This window comes from Camellia sinensis, chromosome 2, assembly GCF_055761805.1.
Source record: "Camellia sinensis isolate YWXY chromosome 2, ASM5576180v1, whole genome shotgun sequence".
NCBI classification, from domain to species: Eukaryota; Viridiplantae; Streptophyta; class Magnoliopsida; order Ericales; family Theaceae; genus Camellia; species Camellia sinensis.
In genome coordinates this window covers 102,380,751-102,401,125 of record NC_138962.1, presented here as the reverse complement: position 1 = coordinate 102,401,125, position 20,375 = coordinate 102,380,751, and the positions used below count along the sequence as shown (strand labels likewise).

The window sequence follows — 20,375 nt, the reverse complement described above, 5'->3', positions numbered from 1 at the left end:
CATTTGATGTAGCGAATATTAAGGAAGAGCAGGTTAACTACAAAGATTTTTGAAGATGATGATGCGTATTTTGTCTTATCTATTATTGTCATCTTGAAGCTGTTTCTCATGAAGGACTAGGAGAAGAAAAAAACCCATGATCATGATCAGTTATTGTACTTGCAAGTTGGAAATGGGTAATCAATTGTTGTACAATTAAATTCACTACAAGAAAAAAGGGATATGGCAATGCTTTTGTATGCTTTATTCTGATTTATGATTGCTTGTTTTGTACAAAGATAAGATGATATATTTTGAATTTACCATCCTCTACTTTTATGTTGTGATTTCCCTGTTTCAGTATAATTTGAAAATCAAACCAAACATGAAATTTGAAAATCAAATTTGAACACTGGAGGTAAGTAGTATTCTGTTAAAATTCTATTGGTTTCACTGAAATTGCAAGTGCAATCTTTCTCAGTATAATATGAAAATCAAACCAAACATGAAATTTGAAAATCAAATTTGAACACTAGAGGTAAGCAACGTTCAGTTAAAATTCTGTTGGTTTCACTGAAATTACAAGTGCAATCTTTCTTTACTTTCAAGATTTTTGTAGGTTAATTATTGACTTCATTTTCATATTAGACAATGCTTATGTTAGAGAACATATTCTTCTCATTTGGAAATTGGATTGGTTGCTTAATTATTATTAGGGGGAGAAAAAAAATTTGGGGTGGTTAAAATTAGTTGGATTTTTGTTTGTTAGGTAAGTAGTCGTTTTTGTATTATTGATGAAATTTTTTGTTACTTTTTTGGGTGGTTAATATGTATATTTATCTGTTTGTGATTAAATAGTCACTGTTATTTGTATAGTGTAGGCAACTGCATTTTCTATTAGGTGCAAAATCAAACTTCAAATTATAGTAGTGTCTTTTGGCTTCTATTGCTGGTATGTGTTATTTTGTTTTATCATAGTAGTTTTTATGTTTATTTGTATTATCTTCAAGGGCTACTTGCTCACTTTGATCTTCTCTCTCTTCACTCAAAATTTTGCACGAAATTTCTGATTTGAATATATATATATATATATATGCAGTGATGAAGTTAATATTCCAGATTTGAGTATATATTGTAGATATGAAGGGGCATGAGTTTTGGAGTGGCCCCTTGACTGAGTTTTGGCTCAATGAGGTGTGTATATTTTGCAGTGTAATTGATTTATTTATACATATGTAGCTGATTTTTTCTTTTTGAATTTCAAAATGGCAATTTTAATAAATTTGCACTAGCTTATAGATGGGCCACTCCAAAGGCATTAAGTTCCATAAATTCTATTAAAAAAAATTAAACTAAACAACATTTACTTTGTTTGGCTTTGAATGATTTTGAGTTTTCAAAAACAATTTTTATTTTTTTATTTTTTGTGTTTTGTTATCTTTAGAGGGGGAAAATATATATTTTTTACTTTTTAGATGTACCTGACCTATGTGCATCTAAAAAACAAAATATCGGTAATTGTTTTTTTAAAAAATTCAACGAATACAAAAAAAAAAAATAAAAATAAAAATATACTATTTATTTATTGTATGTAAGTGAAGTTTTAAAATATTTTTCATAAATATTTTACTTTTGAAATGTATCTAAGTGTGTAGATTAAGTGATTCCACAAAGTAAAAAAAAAAAAATTACTTAAAATATTTGAAAAGTTCACTAAAAATGAAAAATAAAAAACTCAAAAACTATTTTTAATAATTGTAAGAGTGATTTAAACTTCTCAAAACAATAGATCGTGAATTTATATTTGATGGGGGTCTCTTAATTTTTTAATGAGATTAATTTATATCAAACAAAATATTGGTAACATAAATAGTTTTTTTTTAATTTTTTTTGATAGTTTGATGGGTTACTCGGACCCCATCGGTTACTATGTGGAGTCGCCCCTAAACAAGATACATCTCCACTACTTAGTGACGATGGTGGACATTGATCACATTGACGACTACGATTGGGGTGGTGCTGCTCTAGTCACCCTCTACAGATACGCTAGTGTTGTCATGCGTAGTTGAGAGATGACCATCGAAGGGCATTAGAAATGATGGAAGGTACAATTTACTGTTTTATGTCATTTCTACATTGCACATGTCATTTATGCATTTATTCTAAAATTTTTGCCTCATCTTGTACTAATCAACTCTTTGAATTGTAGATCTAGAGCTTTGAGTATTTCAGGGCTAATGCCCTTGACGCTCAGGAGATGGACTAGCACATCATCCCTTGGTCCCGACAATACTTTTGTTAGCATCGCCACCAGTCCCCACAGTTGTCAAGCTTTTACAAGTTTAGATAGTATTTCAACATAGTCACCCCCGATCAGGTAATTGGCTTAATCCCTGTTCAATCATGTACTATATTGCTTTCATTCATTATGCTCTGAGATTTCTATACTTCAAACTTTTGTGACTTGGGCGTTGTGGGCAGCTATGGCATCGGATATCGTGATGTGCTTCATCGCAGTGCTCAACATCACTCTGGTGAGTTGGAGAGGATTTTGCTAAAGGGCCTCTTCTGTTGAGTTTGGTATTTCGACAAGCTGGGATGATGCTAGTCTATGGGGATGAGTGCCCCCAGAGTGCCTACCGTGGTAACAGATTGCATGCGAACTACTGACACCTTCACTCTAGAGGACATCATACCAGCCATAGAGGGCACCGATATAGAGATATTCTATGTTGTGGCATCTAATTCCTTCATGACCATGACTTCCCAACTAAGTGAAGGCAAAGAAGCATATATGGCACAGTAAAATCCATCCATCCCTAATATTATGATCAATTCATCAGGCATGCACCTTGTGTGAGATAAGAGTTTGTGCTTGTGTGTGACTACATCCATTTTTTATGAAAATGTAATAACCCTTGTCACTGTTTACCAATTAACCACTGGTTACTGCTAAATTGAGACTGATTATGATTGGTAACTGAATTGATTGAAGTACTAAACTGACTGACTGAAATCTGGAACTGAATTGATGAAGTATATCTGTTTAATTGTATGTCTATCTGTTGACTGTTTGATTATCTGTTCATGCCTTGTGTTTAAATTGTGAATTGAAGGCCTCATCGGCGGCCGAATCTGAAATTGATTGATGATTTGTGATCCTTAGAATTAATGTGATTTTATGGCATATTCAGTTAAAATGTGATTTAGTACGATTAAATTAGGTTAAATATTGATAAATTACATATATTGGCTTTAACTACCATTTTGCTACATGAGTGGCCCATTACCTAGACTATATTTGAGCCTCACAACACTTTAACAAAACATTTCATCAGTCCATTTCTTGTTCTTGCCGACTTGAGAGAGTGAGAGGTAGGGAAAGCTTGAGTTCTTCACAATTTGGCTTAGAGTCTTGTAGAGATTGAAGGATTCTTGCATATTGAGCCTCTAGACTTGTAATTGAGGAACCTAGGTATGAATTTCATCCTCCTTATTATGTATTTAAGTTCCTTCTAGCATGGATCATGGTAGTTTAAAGAGTTAAGCCAAGAATTGGTTCAATAATGTTGAATTGGAGCTCATTCCATTCATGCATGTTTGAATTGTTGAGTTGTGAGTTGATTTCATGGTAAAATGTTATATGCACGTTCATATTGTGTTTAAGTCCATGATTTCATCTTCTCCTTGGAAGAATTGGCTCATTAGAGCATGAAATTGAAGCTTTGAAATGGTTTAAATTCAAACATGTTATGTTTGATTTATGTTCATGAAAATTGGTTTCAAATTGATTTGAATTGATCTTCCTTTGGGGCTTTGATTTTACAATTGAGCTTTGAATCATGTTAAACTATGAGTTTTGATGTGTTTTCCAGCAAACTAGCCCAAGAGGATCGAAATTTATGTTTTAAAAGTTGAATTTGAGCTTGAGGTTCAAATCTGGGAATTCTAGATTTTGAACTCACACTCGAGCGGGGTGACTGGCACTTGAGCGTGAAATTCGTGCTTCCAGTACTTTGCACTGTTTTGAAGACCGCTCGAGCGGAATAATTGACGCTCGAGCGGGACTTTCTGTCTCATGCTCGAGCGGGTGTCGAGCGCCCAATCGAGCGTGATTTTCACCTATCCAGTACTTTTGACTGTTTTGCATAACGCTCGGACGGGTAAGGATACGCTCGAGCGGAAACCTTTGTCTGCATGTCCGCTCGAGCGGAGTGACCTGCGCTCGAGCGTGACCCCTGTTTCTGAAAATTCTGAAAATGCTTTTAAAGTGCATCTTTGCATCTTCATCTCATCCTAGGCATTATTAGGCCTAGTTTAGGGCATCTTAATGAGGATATAAATGTAGAACACACCGAGGCAAATTAGGGATTAAGTTATTATTTTCCCAACTGTGTAGCTTAGTGTGTGTTCAATCTGTAAACTGTGTAGGGTTGGCGACTGGGGACGCGCTCTAGCTATACTGTAGCCCAGAACTCTGTGAGTAACAACTGTGTAAAGATATGTTCAAAATGATTATCTTCTGAACAATCGAACTGTACTGCTTTCTGAACTGATACTGTTAATTGAATGAATGTATGTCCTATATTGTGAACTGTATTGTGGCATCCTTAGCAACTACTGTTTACTGTTACTGTTACAGAGATCTCTGTCGGTTCCCTTGTTGGAACTACTACTGTTTACCGATTGATGGCCATCATTTACTGCTCGGTCTTTTAAGACCTACTGTTTACTGTACTGTTATGCTAATGGATGTACCACATATGACTGAATAACTGATATACTGAATTAACGAACTGTTTTCATTACTGTAAGGACGTTCATTCTTAACCTCTTTACGCATTACGTTATTCACTGGGCTTTAGCTCACTGCTCATATATATATGTAGGTGTACAGGCACCAGACCGCGGCTAGAAGCGTCAGGGTTAAGCTCCAGTTTTGTCAAGCCAACCACTGTGCCTCACTGCGAGGTTCCGAGCCTGTCAAGCTAAGGCTATGGGGTGTTTTAGTTTTCCCCCGTTTGTCCCTGTAACTGTTTTGTAAACTGTATAGACTGTTACTGTACTGTTTAGTAGGGATTGGGTCCCTGAACTGAATGATTGTTGATATGTACATACTGTTCATGTATATGTGTATGAAAAGTCTTTTTGGCATACAGACTGTCACAGCTCATTGAACATTGTTTATTTACTGTTTTGGCTTTCGCCATGACCCTGTACTCTGGATTACTGTGTTACTGTTAAGCAGGCCTTCGGTAATCTTGGATTATAAGCCGGTTACGATGCTAAACCCATAGGGGCGGGTTTGGGTCATGACAGAGTGGTATCAGAGCGATACTTACCACGAGTTATACCGCACACACGTGTCCAAATGAGCTATAGGATGTCCTAGAAAAGCGATTAGGGCATTACATGAGCATGAAAAGTGTGTGTGGCTATGACATAACTGAATAGTGCTAATGTGATAAACCGTTTAAGTATACAACTGCTTATGTTTAAAATTGCTTTAACTGCTTATAGTGAAATGGATAATACAAGAACTGCAAATGAATCTGAATCCTCATCCTCTGAGGCAAGAATGGCAAGACTGGAAAGAATGATGGAACTAATAACTGAAAAACTAGATCAACAACAGAATCAACAGCCCCTACCTCCTCCTCCGGTATAGCCGGAACAGAATGCCAATGTTAATGATGGGGACATAATTGCTCTCACCCATAAGTTCAGCAAAATGAAACCGCCATCCTTTCAGGGAGGCCTTGAACCATTAAAAGCTGAAGCATGGGTTCTCGAGACAGAAAAATTGTTTGAGGTTTTTCCGTGCTCCGAAGCACATAAAGTGCTATTGGCCACCTTTACTCTGCAAGAAGAAGCTAGAAGGTGGTGGATGTTTATCCATGATGACAATACTGTAATGACTTGGGCTCAATTCAAAGGAGCCTTCTTTGAAAAGTACTTCCCTCAGTGTGTTAGGGACAGAAAAGTAACCGAATTTGAACAGCTGAGACAGGGCACAATGTCCGTTGCTGAATATGAAATGAAGTTCACCGAACTTGCTAGATAAGCACCACATATGGTTGACACTGACTACAAGAAGGCCAGAAAGTTTGAAGGCGGCCTTAATGTTGCAATACTCGACAGAATAAATGTTCTGAAATTACCAAATTATGTAAATGTTCTTGACCGAGCCTTGATGGCTGAATCGAACATCGAGGCACTGAAAACTGAAACACCAGCGTCTGAATGGCGTGGTAAAAGGCAGGGTTTTAAATTCAAGAAAGGCAAGCATAACCCATTGAACAAGAAACAGAATACAGGGTCAACAACTAGCCCCAACCAAGGGAGTGGTTTCATACCACCCTGTTCTGAGTGTGGCAAGAAGCACAAAGGGGTCTGTTACAAAATATCTGGAGCCTGTTACAAGTGTGGCAAGGTGGGCCACATGGTTAAAGACTGCCCCTCTGCTCCACAAGCCAATAGTAAAGCTGCACCAAGCGTGGCAGCATCAACTGTTGCACCAAAACCGAACCCCAGAGCTACCGGGAAAGAGCCCATGAGGCAGGGCCGAGTGTTCGCCATAGTATCGGGAGACGTACAGAATACCGAGACCGTTGTGCCAGGTATTCTCTCTATTTGTACTCAAAATGCTTTTGTACTGATTGATTCGGGGTCTACGCATTCATATGTGTCGCATGCTTTTTCGCGAAAACTGAATAGACCATTAGAACCCATGAATTATCTGTTAGTTGTATCATCACCCATTGGGGGATCTATGACCTGTGCATATATGTACCCTGCGTGTGAAATTATTGTTGGAGATGCACATTTGTTTATTGACTTACTGCCCCTGAACATTGATCATTATGATGTAATATTCGGAATGGACTGGTTAACGAAATACCATGCTACCATAGACTGTGTAATGAAACAAGAAGTTTTCCGCCCACCGGGTTTACCCGAATTTGTGTTTAACGGGGTTGGAGTAGTACCTCCTCCGTATTTGATTTCATCTGTGAAAGCTGTTAAATTGATTAGAAAGGGGTGTAATGGATATCTGTGTTCTGTATTGACTGTATCTACTGATGATAATGCTAATGTGAACAGTATTCCCATAGTCAGAGAATTCCTAGATGTTTTTCCAGATAATCTGCCAGGGGATTTGATTGACAGGGAAATTGAATTTACCATTGATGTAATCCCGAGTACCCAGCCAGTATCTAAAGCTCCTTACCGAATGGCTCCAACTGGACTGAAAGAATTGAAAATGCAACTGCAAGAACTGCTAGATAAGAAGTTCATCAGGCCTAGCACTTTGCCATGGGGCGCTCTTGTTTTATTTGTGAAGAAGAAAGATGGCTCACGGAGACTGTGTATTGACTACCGTGAACTGAACAAGGTAACTGTGAAAAATAAATACCCATTGCCACGTATTGATGACTTATTTGATCAGTTACAGGGTTCTCAAGTGTTCTCTAAGATCGACCTCAGATCAGGATACCATCAGTTGAAAGTTAAACCAGAAGACATTGACAAAACTGCTTTTCGAACGAGGTATGGACATTACGAATTTTTAGTAATGCCTTTCGGAGTTACCAATGCACCTGCTGCATTTATGGACCTCATGAACAGAATCTTTAAACCATACCTTGATGACTTTATTGTAGTGTTCATTGATGACATACTGATTTACTCCAAAAGTATAGAAGAACACGAACATCATCTGAGACTTGCCTTACAGACTCTAAGAGACCAGAAACTTTATGCTAAACTGTCTAAATGCGAATTTTGGCTTGATCATGTTATGTTTTTGGGGCATGTTGTTAGCAAAGATGGAATTTCTGTTGATCCGCAGAAAATTGAAGCTATAGTAAATTGGCCTAGACCAACAAATGTGACAAAAGTCCGAAGCTTTTTGGGATTAGCCGGGTATTACAGAAGATTTGTCAAAGATTTCTCCAAAATTGCCTTACCGTTGACTCAGTTAACTCAGAAGGGGATATTATTTGACTGGACTGACCAAAGGGAATCAACATTCCAAGAGTTGGAAACTCGACTTGTAACTGCACTGATTCTTACCTTACCTTCAGGTACGGATGGCTTTACTGTATTTAGTGATGCTTCTCATAAGGGTTTGGGATGTGTTTTAATGCAGATTGGGGGAGTTATTGCTTATGTTTCCCAACAACTAAGACCGCACGAAAAGAACTACCCGACCCATGATCTGGAACTTGCTGCAGTAGTATTTGCACTGAAAATCTGGCGTCACTATCTATATAGGGCGACATGTGAGGTGTATACAGATCACAAGAGTTTGAAATATTTTTTCACACAGAAAGAACTGAACATGAGACAGCAGAGATGGCTAGAACTGATTAAAGACTATGACCTACAGATTCTGTACCATCCCAGGAAAGCCAATACCGTTGCCGATGCACTGAGCTGGAAATCAATTGGAAATTTAGCTTGTTTGCTTACCGGGCAGAAGGAATTGCTTTGTGACCTTGAAAAATCTGAAATTGAAATCGTTTTGCGAGAACAAGGTGGAACCTTAGCTGCTATTTCTGCTCAACCAGCACTAATTGAAGAGATTAAAGAGAAACAGCAACTGGATGACTTCTTAAAGAAGATCATCGAAGAAAGGGAAACTAAACCAAGACCGGGTTTCAAATTTGAAAGTAATGTACTGAAATTTCAAGAAAAACTGTGTGTACCGAATGATTCTGATTTGAAAAGAAGAGTTCTGCAAGAGGGCCACAATTCAAAATTTTCTACCCATCCAGGGAATACGAAAATGTATCAAGATCTGAAACTGAATTTCTGGTGGCCCAGAATGAAGAAAGAGATTGCTGATTTTGTGGCAAAATGTCTTCATTGCCAACAAGTTAAAGCCGAACATCGGCAACCCGCAAGCTTATTGCAGCCCTTACCCATATCGGAGTGGAAATGAGAACATATCACCATGGATTTTATTGTGGGATTGCCTCGCTCCAGTAAAGGTATAGACTCAATTTGGGTTATTGTTGATAGACTGACTAAATCTGCTCACTTCTTACCTGTTAAGACAATTTATAATGCGGACAAATTGGCTATACTCTATATTGATGAAATTGTTAGACTGCATGGAGTGCCTGTGTCCATTGTTTCTGACAGGGATTCGAAGTTCACATCGAGATTTTGGCAAAGCTTACAGACTGCATTGGGTACTGAATTGAGACTGAGTAGTGTTTATCATCCTCAGACCGATGGCCAGTCAGAAAGGACCATCCAGACTCTGGAGGATTTATTAAGAATGTGTGCCCTTGATTTTCAGGGAAACTGGGAAAGCCGTTTGCCCTTAGCTGAATTCGCCTACAACAATAGTTATCATTCAAGTATTGGTATGGCGCCTTTCGAGGCATTGTATGGCAGAAAATGTAGATCTCCGATTTGTTAGGCAGAAGTTGGAGATGGGCCTTTGCTTGGGCCCGAGATTGTATACGAAACGACTGAGAAAGTGAAACTGATACAACAGAGACTGAAAACCGCACAGAGCAGACAGAAAAGTTATGCTGATGTCAGAAGACGGGATAAAGAATACGAAGTGGGTGATCACGTATTTGTGAAAGTGACACCGATGAAAGGCCAGACTCGTTTTGGAGTCAAAGGCAAGTTAGCGCCGAGGTACGTCCGACCATATGGAATTATTAAGAAAATCAATCCGGTGGCGTATCAAGTTGCGTTTGCTCCTGAAATGGAGCATATGCACAACGTCTTCCACATTTCTATTTTGAGGGACTACCTCTGGGATCCTTTTCTTGTGATAGAGCCTACTCGTGCAGTGCTGAGTGATAACTACACTTATGAGGAACGGCCTATTCAGATTGTAAACAGACGGATCAAGAAGTTGAGAAACAAAGAGATCCCGTTAGTGAGAGTTGACTGGCAAAACCATGGTGGCTTGTATGCCACTTGGGAGAGGGAAGATGACATGGCTAAAAGATATCCTGAACTGTTTCCACTGAATCCTGTTTTCTTCCAAAGCGAAGGTAACTCGAGTTTAGAGGACTAAACTCTTTTTAAGGAGGGGAGACTGTAACAACCCTCGTCACTGTTTACCGATTAACCACTGATTACTGCTAAACTGAGACTGATTATGATTGGTAACTGAATTGATTGAAGTACTGAACTGACTGACTGAAATCTGGAACTGAATTGATGAAGTATATCTGTTTAATTGTATGTCTATCTGTTGACTGTTTGATTATCTGTTCATGCCTTTGTGTTTAAATTGTGAATTGAAGGCCTCATCGGCGGCCGAATCTGAAATTGATTGATGATTTGTGATCCTTAGAATTAATGTGATTTTATGGCATATTAAGTTAAAATGTGATTTAGTACGATTAAATTAGGTTAAATATTGATAAATTACATATATTGGCTTTAACTACTATGTTGCCACATGAGTGGCCCACTACCTAGACTATATTTGAGCCTCACAACACTTTAACAAAACATTTCATCAGTCCATTTCTTGTTCTTGCCGACTTGAGAGAGTGAGAGGTAGGGAAAGCTTGAGTTCTTCACAATTTGGCTTAGAGTCTTGTAGAGATTGAAGGATTCTTGCATATTGAGCCTCTAGACTTGTAATTGAGGAATCTAGGTATGAATTTCATCCTCCTTATTGTGTATTTAAGTTCCTTCTAGCATGGATCATGGTAGTTTAAAGAGTTAAGCCAAGAATTGGTTCAATAATGTTGAATTGGAGCTCATTCCATTCATGCATGTTTGAATTGTTGAGTTGTGAGTTGATTTCATGGTAAAATGTTATATGCACGTTCATATTGTGTTTAAGTTCATGATTTCATCTTGTCCTTGGAAGATTTGGCTCATTAGAGCATGAAATTGAAGCTTTGAAATGGTTTAAATTCATATATGTTATGTTTGATTTATGTTCATGAAAATTGGTTTCAAATTGAGTTGAATTGATCTTCCTTTGGGGCTTTGATTTTACAATTGAGCTTTGAATCATGTTAAACTATGAGTTTTGATGTGTTTTCCAGCAAACTAGCCCAAGAGGATCAAAATTTATGTTTTAAAAGTTGAATTTGAGCTTGAGGTTCAAATCTGGGAATTCCAGATTTTGAACTCACGCTCGAGCGGGGTGACTGGCACTTGAGCGTGAAATTCGTGCTCCCAGTACTTTGCATTGTTTTGAAGACCGTTCGAGCGGAATAATTGACGCTCGAGCGGGACTTTTTGTCTCATGCTCGAGCGGGTGTTGAGTGCCCAATCAAGCGTGATTTTCACCTATCCAGCACTTTTGACTGTTTTGCATAACGCTCGAGCGGGTAAGGATATGCTCGAGCGGAAACCTTTGTCTGCATGTCCGCTCGAGCGGAGTAACCTGCGCTCGAGCGTGACCCCTGTTTCTGAAAATTTTGAAAATGCTTTTGAAGTACATCTTTGCATCCTCATCTCATCCTAGGCATTATTAGGCCTAGTTTAGGGCATCTTAATGAGGATATAGATGTAGAACACACCGAGGCAAATTAGGGATTAAGTTATTATTTTCCCAACTGTGTAGCTTAGTGTGTGTTCAATCTGTAAACTGTGTAGGGTTGGCGACTGGGGACGCGCTCTAGCTATACTGTAGCCCAGAACTCTGTGAGTAACAACTGTATAAAGATATGTTTAAAATGATTATCTTCTGAACAATCGAACTGTACTGCTTTCTGAACTGATACTGTTAATTCAATGAATGTATGTCCTATATTCTGAACTGTATTGTGGCATCCTTAGCAACTACTGTTTACTGTTACTGTTACAGAGATCTTTGTCGGTTCCCTTGTTGGAACCACTACTGTTTACCGATTGATGGCCATCATTTACTGTTCGGTCTTTTAAGACCTGCTGTTTACTGTACTGTTATGCTAATGGATGTACCACATATGACTGAATAACTGATATACTGAATTAACGAACTGTTTTCATTACTGTAAGGACGTTCATTCTTAACCTCTTTACGCATTACGTTATTCACTGGGCTTTAGCTCACTGCTCATATATATATGTAGGTGTACAGACACCAAACCACGGCTAGAAGCGTCGGGGTTAAGCTCCAGTTTTGTCAAGCCAACCACTGTGCCTCACTGCGAGGTTCCGAGCCTGTCAAGCTAAGGTTATGGGGTGTTTTAGTTTTCCCCCGTTTGTCCTTGTAACTATTTTGTAAACTGTATAGACTGTTACTGTACTATTTAGTAGGGATTGGGTCCCTGAACTGAATGATTGTTTACATGTACATACTGTTCATGTATATGTGTATGAAAAGTCTTTTTGGCATACAGACTGTCACAGCTCATTGGACATTGTTTATTTACTGTTTTGGCTTCCGCCATGACCCTGTACTCTGGATTACTGTGTTACTGTTAAGCAGGCCTTCGGTAATCTTGGATTACTGGCCGGTTATGGTGCTAAACCCATAGGGGCGGGTTTGGGTCGTGACAGAAAAATGCTAGGAACCCACACTTACGGAACCCAAAGTTATCTCAAATGTGTTTTTGTGTAGTGGAGATTGAATTGATGAACTATGAGGTCTACATATGAAATGAATATGAGCCATTGATTTTTTTTATTTTTTTTTCCTGGTAAATCCTTGGTTGATAAGGGTGGATTAGTAGTATTGTTGCTTTTTTATATGAGTCAGAGTTTCTATTTCATCTTACCAGTTATTTTATTTATTTATTTATGTTTGCATAATTCAATTTTTACAAGTTTTTATTTCCAAAACCACAACGTTATAAATTTTAGCCAATTGAGATTTTACTATCTTAACGTTAGCTTAGACAATGAAATCCAACCACCACCATCACTAACCATCACAATAATCATCGATGAAATATCATTTTGCCCCCCAAACTTTCACTCGTTTTTTAATTTGACCCCTAGACTTCGATTAATATCAATTTTACACCCAAACTTTTGAAATTTTGATCAATTTGACCCCTGCTGTCACATTTTGTCTACAATTGGACAGAATGTACTGACGTGGCACCAAAGTTCATTAGAAATTTTATTTTACCCCCAAACTATATCTTAAAAATCAATTTGCTCCCCAAACTATACCTTAAAAATCAATTTACCCCTTTTACTATGTTAACGTTAGCTTAGACAATAAAATCCAACCACCACCATCACTAACCATCACAATAATCATAGATGAAATATCATTTTGCCCCCCAAACTTTCACTCATTTTTCAATTTGACCCCTAAACTTCGATTAATATCAATTTTACACCCAAACTTTTGAAATTTTGATCAATTTGGCCCCTGCTGTCACATTCCGTCTACAATTGGACGAAATGTGTTGTCGTGGCTCCAAAGTTCATTAGAAATTTCATTTTAGCCCACAAACTATACCTTAAAAATCAATTTGCTCCCCAAATTAAAAATCAATTTGACCCCCAAACTATACCTTAAAAATCAATTTATCCCCCACGTCAGCACATTCCATCCAATTGTAGATGGAATGTGACGGCATGGGCCAAATTGATCAAAATTTTGAAGGTTTAGGTGTAAAATTGATATTAATCAAAGTTTAGGGGTCAAATTGAAAAACACGTGAAAGTTTGGAGAGCGAAATGATATTTTCTCATAATCATAACACATTTTAATTATTATATCAAATATCTTATAATTTGAAATATAAAAATCAAACAAACAAAACCCAAATTGATTAAAAAATCAATTTGTTCCAAAAATCTTAAAATTAATCAAGATTTTTGAAGCAAATCAATTTTTTAGGAACCACCAGAATTAATTTATGTATATTGCACATACATATCGCTCCCTACATTAAAGACTCCAACATGAAACCCATGCTTTGATGTGCATACCATGCCTTTTTGGTGATTATTAATATTTTTTTTTTGTGAGAAGCAAAGAAATAGATATATATTGGCTTCTGCAGCCATTAACTTGTCTAGCTAGTACATGAGTCTTGATTACCTTTAGAAATAGAAAGAAAATCAAAATCCTTACTAATTAGCTTAATATCATTAATAATAGTTGCAATGCTCCAATCAGGGATGCCTTGCCCTTGCAAAGTAGATATCAAAGCTTGACTATCCGTAAAAATGGAGATACTTAACAAATGCTGGCCTTTAGCCCAATGAATAGCTTCCTAGCACACTTTAACTTCGACCAACAATGGAGAAGGAAGCTACATCCTAGAAGCATAATCTTGAACCCGTGATTGATCTATATTGAAACAAACACATGCCACACCCGCACTTTGATTAGCTACCTACTGTGAACCATCTATGACAAAAGTCCACACCTTGTAATCTGTCATATTAGAGAGAGGATTTGCAAGCATACATATATCATCATCATTACAAACATCAGCAATAGACGTTGAGGTATTAAAGCCTGCTCTAAACATAAGGATGATCTTCGAGTAACATTAGAGGTAAGCTTTTCAGCAAGAAGATTTGCTTGTCCTTGTGTCATATTCATGCCTTTAAACACATAACTATTTCTCTAATGCCAAACGGCCCAAAGAATAGCAATGGATTGAACAATAATTTCATGATCCCAAACCTTCTTAATCTATTGTTTGAACCAATTTCGAAAAAACATGGGCTTTCCTCTACAAAAATTAGGCCTAATGAAGAAGCTCACCAAACTCGTTGAGAATACTAGCATTCAAAGAAACAGTGTTCCACAATCTCAATCCCTTTATCACATCGTGGACAACTAGGCTCAGTGGAAACTCCTCACATATAACACCCATCAGACCGAAAAGATACAGTGAAGACACTTCTATAAGAAGAGTGTCCTCTTAGGTAGTCTAAGATTCTACAATTGCTTCCAAATGAGATCACTAGAATGGTAACGTGTACCCCTACGGCCTGAGCTTGTTGCATATAAATAACCCGCCTTAATGGTGTATTGGCCAAATTTAGTAAAGCCCCAAATAATTTGATCTTGCAAAGGCACCACTGATAAATAAATATCCCAAATATAATCTATGCACTCCAGTGGAAAGAATACTCGTAGAAGATTAAGCATGATTTTGAGTACCAATGAAGTGAGATAGATTCAAGCATGTTAAAGAATTGCGAATAGATGGAATCCATTGATCCTCCAAAGAGGATTAATTAACTTACCATCCCCTACCACCCATCTTTTCTCTAATTTTAATAAGTCTCTTCCTCATAAAATTCCTTTCCATCCCCATGAAGCATATCGATAAGAAAAGATTGAGATGAACAATATTTCCCCAATAGAGCCTTGGAGAATAGGGATTTAGGTCAGTCAAAATCCTCCACACATGTTTAGCTATAAGTTCTTGATTAAAAAGACTTAAATATAATCATTTCTCGGTCTACTAATTATAATCGCCAAAAACATTTGATAATTATAATTAATAGACCAAGAGATGACTTGGTACTGAGCCCTTTTATTTTGTTATTGTGAATTATAATATGTTAATTAGTCTTCGATGTCTAATCTAAACATCAATGACCTATTTATATATTTTTATTTCTATATTTCAATTTGTATATGTAATTCATGGTTGGGATGCGCATTTAATTTAACCTTTTGAAGATCAAAATAACATTTTAACAAAAATCACAAGATATGGGCATGTTTTACGGGACAAACCGGTTCTTTTTATAACTAATGAAAATGATAAAAACATGGACTTGAAAAATTTTAATGGAATAAAAGTGAGAATTTTACTAAATAATTATGCTAAAAAATAATTAGTTTTCGATGAACTAATTTTTTTTTTAAATTAAAAAATAATAATCAGTAGCTTAAAGGGGGAATTTCATTTCGATGTTAGTAAAAAAAATATTTTCAATTTAGTGGTTAAAGTTAGTTAAATTTTCTTTTGATATTGCAAAGTTTCCACTAAATTAATATTATTTTTTTCAACTTTTCATTAAAATGGTATTCCCCTTGCGTAAAAAAGAACAAATACAGGATCTTCCTATTGCGTAGAAAGAACTATCCAAAACATGCCACTTACCAGTTTTGATCATCTCAAGCTATTTTAATTAAAATTAAAAAAAAAATGAAAAAAAACTTCAACCCTTCATCCATTCCACAAAAATACCATGATACCGGCAGAGCATTATACAACACTACTACTAGATCAGCACCTCATAATTAAACCCTAAATCAGCACCTCATAATTTCATACAAATCAACAAGGAAGTTCGTCTCCAAGCTCCAATTTGCATATACAGTATTCTCTCTCTAATAATAAAAATTCCTGGACAAAACAAAACCAAATTATTAGCACAATCAATGGTATTTAATTGTTGTATCAACCAAAACAACGACAAGTTACAATGCAAAAATGGATTGTTTGTGATACCTATAAAATTCTGAATAAATTATCAAATAGATCTTAATAGTTGGATTTAATCTCCATCAAATCCTAATAAAACAGTCGCTAAAAATAATTTTTTGTAACAACTTTTTGCATTTCGCTAAAAATTGACAATTTGTAATTTTTTGTCACAATCTTCATAAATTGTCACTAAAACTTACAATTAGTGACGTTTTTCTATGATAAATTTTTTAAACTCACTGTAAGTTGAAAATTAGTGACTTTTTTTTTGTGATGATTTTTTTTAAACCATTGCTAAAACTTATAATTAGTGACATTTTTTGTAACAATTTTCAAACTATCGATGAAAATTAACAATTAGTGACGTTTTTAATAGTTTTTGATGAAAAATGCCATTAATTATCATATGACCTATTTAACAATAAATCCACCTATTAGGACCTATACGTAAATCCCCCTAAAATTCTCAAACGGATGAAAAATTATATACCTTTTATCTTTCAGGCAAATTTCGAACATAGTAAGATTATGGGTTAATTACATTTTTAGTTCCCAAAATATGACTAAATTGGAACAGTTTTTATACATTGGGGAAACGATTGACACAATTTAAACATTGAGGACCAAATTTAAACACCTTCATACATTAGGGACCAAATTGACACAACTTAAATATTGAGGACCAAAATGACACAACACTCATACTTTGGAAGCCAAAAATGTAATTAAGCCTAAGATTATGGTAGGGCCCTAATCTTGGCAACTTGACCAGAAACCAAAAAAATAAAAATAATAATAATAATAAATAAATAAATAAAAAGGTGGATGGGCAAAATTTAGGAGGGCAACACTATTGCCAAGGAAAAAATTATGTTGAATTGACAAAACTGCCATCCAAGTCAATTCTCCTGTCAGGGAAGTCAACGATGACTGAGAAAAATGAAAAGAGAAAATTTGATAATAGCCATCCCAAGCAAGTAAAGACTCGTTATCCAGATAATTAGATTACCTGCAATTGCTGCTGACTAAATAAATGGAGAAACCCAGTTTCAGGCAATGCAACTAGTTCAATCAGCTCATCATGGCTTTCGGGTGGATTTCCCGACTCCACAAGCGATACAGAAATCTGTGAATTTAGCAAGAAGCAAAACTAAAAACTACTGTTCTTTACCATAGATCCTTTGTTTCTCTTACAAATTTACTTGAGATTGCAAAGAAAAAATATGTTATTTTTAAAATGAAGAAATTGGCAAAATGGTAGAATGTTACATGGTAAACCAACTAATTTGAAGAAACACAAAAGGACTTCCGGCTTCCTGAAAACAACTTTACCTGCATACATCTAAGAATAACTTCTGGAATGCAACACCTTTGTGTAACATGTCCACGGGGGGGACCTCGTGCTACAGTTCGGATTCGATTTGTGTCACGGTTCTTAATCTGAACCAAAGAGTCCAAATCTGGCAAATCGTTTTGAGAAACAGATTTTGAAAAAGTAGTGCCAAACATGGACTGCTTTGCCAGATACAGAGTCGCCACCTAAATATTTTAAAATGGGGAAATTTAGGAAACCCTGACTCGGTGCCGAAGGCCACATGTCCGTCATCACCGGAGTTGTCTCGGCTCGGGAGCTTGGGTACGATCGGGGAAGGTCAGCTATGAGCACCCCCTTTCGCCCGGTCCGAAGACCGGCCTCTACTAACCGTGATATCCGTATTTGAAAACTTTATGTGTTCTTAAACCAATTGTTAGCCTAGAATTACTATGTCATGCGCGCAGCAAACAAGTATAGACTAGATTGCCTAATTTGGAAATAAACATTGCATATCCGTTCGGTTTGAAAATGCTTTGGAATTTGCTACTCGCAAGTAGGCTAAAATACGGATTTCAACGAGTTTTTCCAAGGCAAACAATCCGGCCTTCACCCACAGGCATTCAAAACAGTTTAACACATAAGCATCTAGCCACATGTTAAGCATGCTGTCATGATAACATTCACACTCATGCGATATGCTAAAGCGGAAATACTTACATAGTACTCCGTGCCAAAACAAAGAACTTGTTAGCAAACATGCATGATCCAAGTCCATGTGAAGTGCCTAATGCATTGCATACAAAATGTTACTAGAATAGGCTCGGCTAATCCTAGACATGTCATGTGAAAATGCACAATTATCACATATTCAGTTTTTGATTTAAAAAACATATGCGGTTAGCATGATGTACCGAGCCTAATGCATGTAATACAAATGCATGGATGCACACATGCATAGCATAAGGTATGCTAAATTAAACGTGCCCTAATCTACCATCGTAAGCAGGTAAATAAAAGGGAAGAAAGACGTGAGGTTGGAAGACATACACACACTCACGCACACTTATTACAAATTTGCCCTCGCTTGGAGGGACCAAAATAATAACACAAATTAATTAACTACACCAGCTAATTAATATTACAAATTAACTAATTTAATTAACAAATTGAATAAATTAAATAAAGTGGGAAAACGCCTCGGGAAGCGCGCCACCATGCGCAAGCTGCCTCTGTTTTCCTCCCTTTCCTCCTCTGGAGGTTGTCAAAACCTCAGGACTACATCCTTGGACAGAGGGGATCATCACCGGCTAGATGAAATTTCCACCGGCAGTGTTGTATGGCCATCGACACAAAGTTGAAGCTGTCGGCAGAGAAAATGGTGCCGGTCGGCACATTACACTGCCGGTCGGCAGAGTATTCCTGCAGAACCTGCAACTCACAGCAACAGAGGGCAAAACAAGGCATGGCAGCACAATTCAAAGCATGTATGCACCAATCATGTCTCTTATCATTGTAATGACTCAAAGGGACATGTGCCTTGGTTCTCGGACCACCAATCACGCATTTCTATGCATGATGGCCCAAAGAACCAAGCATGCAACTTTGGTTTCAAATGCAATGCAAACCAATCAAACAACTTAGGCCCTATTCCTATCACCAATTCAAGGGACAAGGCATGCATGCAAGATGCAATGCAACCTAGGCATACAAGCTAAGGATGCAACATGGCATGGCAAAACACTTATGCAATCATGCAAGCATACATATGGCAATGCAAATGGATGGCAAGATGGACTTATACATGAATTAGGCAGCTCTAATAAGGCCTAAAACAGTGGCCAAAATGACCAAAACAAGAAGCCAAAACACATGCACACATACACATGATGGAAGGCCTACACTTGGGCACAATTTAAACAACCCTCAAGCACACTTGAAAGGGATAAACAAGAGCAATTAACATGCAACATAAGCATTGAAATCATGTTAGGATGGTGCCAAACCAAGCAACAAAATCAAGCCAAAACATGCAACGAATAGTCCAAGTGTTCAAAGCAAATCAATAAGGCATTGAACTACACTTAACATGACCAAGCATGGCATGCATTAAACAACTAAAAACAGATTTTTAGCATGTTCAAACAAGGCCAAAGGACTCCTTAGATGGCATCTAAGTGGCCCAAATTCAAAGGCATACACCATGGCCAAAACATGGAGCATTGCAACACATGCTTTCAAAGCATTAAAGAGGCATGCAAGGCAATCAAACAAGCATGGAAATGGGACTGAAATGACATGTAGAATGATCCCAAATCACCAAAACAATGCAAAGATGGCATGCTACACATGCACATACTCAAGGCCAACAAGCCCAAATACAAATGAGCTATATAATGCATGCAAAGATCAACCCAAACGACTATGGACAGAGCTAAAACATGGCAAAATAAGCCCATAAACTTCACAAATGCAAGCCTAAAACATGCTCCAACAAGGCTAACAACCTAGAACATGTTAAGGCACAAATAAGGCATTACATGGCAACTATGCTAAACATGCATGGAGTTCCAAAACCAACTTGAAATCATGTTATATCATGGATATATAAGCATGAAAAACAAACCAAACATGCTCAACACACACTCAAGCATAGGCTTCCTTAAGAGGCCAAAGTATGCCCTTTTCAAGGACAACAAGGAGAGGGGGTGGCCCTCTCCTTCTTGGGACTTCAAAGCATC

The 20,375-nt window shown here is 37.2% G+C and overlaps 1 pseudogene across 1 annotated transcript in view; it reads right to left on the bottom strand.

Moving 5' to 3' along the window:
* Positions 1–16,069: 16,069 nt before the first annotated feature.
* The window catches only part of LOC145820239 (nuclear pore complex protein NUP107-like), a 244,678-nt pseudogene continuing 240,372 nt past the window's right edge, over positions 16,070–20,375 (bottom strand). Inside the window, exons 16-18 of the transcript XR_014361424.1 lie at positions 17,655–17,719; positions 17,332–17,448; positions 16,070–16,241 (exon numbers count right to left, since the gene is read on the bottom strand). The product of XR_014361424.1 is annotated as a nuclear pore complex protein NUP107-like (transcript). The remainder of the gene's footprint in view (positions 16,242–17,331; positions 17,449–17,654; positions 17,720–20,375) is intronic.